Below are 2,546 nucleotides of genomic sequence, written 5' to 3'. Positions count from 1 at the left end.
TCCTATCAAACACCTTGAAGATCGAGGCTATACATGTATTGGTAGATCGTGCGCGTGCAAATTTCTTATCACTATGTGAATTGTGCTAGAATCAGGGTGCCTAAATATCTAGACTAAGACTCCTAATAATTACATATTTGCACAAGAGTCAACATTTCAAGGTAAATGAGCTCCATTTTTATGTTTTTTTCAATTTTTCATTTTTTATTTTCATTTTTCATTTTTTTCAAAAAGAAGGAGTTCTTGTTTTCAATTATGGCATATTATCAAAGTATCTACTTTTCACCCCCAAACCTAAACTAAACATTGTCCTCAATGTTTCAAAATATGAACAAAATTATAATACAACATATGAAGAGGATCATGTTGAGTAGAGAAAAAGGAAAGAGAATACCCGATTTCGGCGAAAGCAATATTAGAACTCCGTTATTCAAGGCAAGAATACAACATATGTCAGCCGAGATCATATTGGATTAGCAAAATATATACAAAAGGAACAAAAAGGTTTTTAAGAAATTTGATCTACTGGATTATATACAAAAATTTACCATACACTAACAATCTAAAGAGTTGAGGATCAACCCAAAAGACAAAGTGTAGAGGTTTCAACAGCTTCACACAAATATAACAGGAAAGAAACGCAAGTGAAACTGTGAAACAAAATGAGCTACCCCCAAACCTGGATTTTTCAATGGATAAAATTTTGGAAACAAAATCTCGCAGTTTTGGGGGTTCATCATGTACAAGGTCTAACTCAAAGTGAACTGTGCTAGGGACGGGCAAACATGCTAATTCCAACTGTGGCTCCTCAAAGATATTATACTTAGATGCAAAATAGTCCAAAAGGACTTGGGAAGCACACAGTTCCAAACCTAGATTAGGGACTCTCAGAAAAATCGGTTTGACAATATGGGTACAAACCAAATCTAGGTTGGGTGGAAGGCCATCAGATTGTGACTTATGTAGGACGATAGGCACATCATTACTAATCACATCAACATCTCCTAAGTCTTCTACACGTGTCACAACATGCTCACAATCATCAAACAAATTGGCAAGATCACAATCAGAGTCATCAACATCATCAACAAATTTATTCTCATGCATCGGCAAATCAGGAGAAATATCACAATGTGACCTAGGTAGAGAATCAGACACATCAAATATATTTTCATGCATATTAGCATTAGTGTCTACAGAAGATTCAACTATTCCTATGTCATGCTCATCTTCACAGAATAATTGTATGAATCCCATGTCAATATCAAAATCATATGAATTACAATGAGTATTAGAAAAAACAACATTCATGAAGGTCGAGGGCGGGAAGCCATATGTTATTGAACCAACAGGTTCCACAATATTTCCATGTTCTTCTAACATATCATCATAATCATCATAATCATCATCATGGTAGCATGCATATTGGTCCTCATTAACAGTGGTGGTGTCATTAGTCGATTCATGTTCCTCTAAATTAGGTTCATATTCAACATCATTTACATGAATGGGACTAGACACTTCATTAGGGACAACATACATTTCCTCATGAAATTCCTCCTTTTGTAGGTGAAGCAAAATCTGATCTAAATATGCATGAATTCGTGATGTAGATCTATCAAAGTTTTGCTTACTGAGTCTTAAAGCTTCTGTGGTGGAGTCTAAATTCATGGGAGTACAAAATTCTTCATGTTCAAATTATGGTGAATGGTACATGCGTGCATGGTCATTAGGGTTTACAAAATATTGATCGCAACCCTCAAAGGATTGATTATGGTCCCAATGACTACCATTCTCACAATTTATGGGCATTTCATACCTTGGATTTTCTCTAGATTGCCTAAAATTATGCAAAATATGACAATTCTCAACAGGGTGGTCTAAACTACCACATGCAGGACATGCATAGATTTTAGGTTGCCTAAGAAAATTAGATGTGACAGATTCCTCATGTGATTGCATTTCTAAAGCTGCGATTCGAGCTTCTAATTGATCGATCAGTGATGATTGTGTGAGTGAGGCACTAGCAAAATGTTCATTTTCACGTTGTGGCGAATGATGCATGTATGAATAGTCATTAGGGTTCATGTATTGCGGCTCGGGACTTTGAAAATGTCCATAATAATTCCTATGACTATTGACATCATGGTCTATGGGAGGTGCATAACGTGAAGTTTGTCCACACGCAAGTTCTCTAAGGGATTTGTTGTATTCCCCAACTGTAGAAAAAGATCTATACATGATTGGGCTCAAAACTAACATGACAACAAATGCAACTAAGGGTGAAAATGCAACTAACAGTTGAAACTGAAATTTAACAGGACAATTAACAGTGCAAGAACAATTGAAATTAGGCTAACCCAAATTGGGTGGAAACTTGGCTAGTCCAAGAACAGTTTTTACATCTCACATCACTTCCCTTTTATAGCTTACAAAATATCCAAATTTTCAGAAACCCTAAATTGGAAACCCTAATTTTTAAATTGGAAATTAAACTCACTCTCTGATGCAAATAGCCTCGACCCATGCTTGTACTTCTCCTCCTC

Source organism: Papaver somniferum, chromosome 3 (assembly GCF_003573695.1).
Source record: "Papaver somniferum cultivar HN1 chromosome 3, ASM357369v1, whole genome shotgun sequence".
In the NCBI taxonomy this organism is placed as follows: domain Eukaryota; kingdom Viridiplantae; phylum Streptophyta; class Magnoliopsida; order Ranunculales; family Papaveraceae; genus Papaver; species Papaver somniferum.
The sequence above is the reverse complement of the archived record's forward strand: the minus strand, read 5'-3'. Positions refer to the sequence as shown.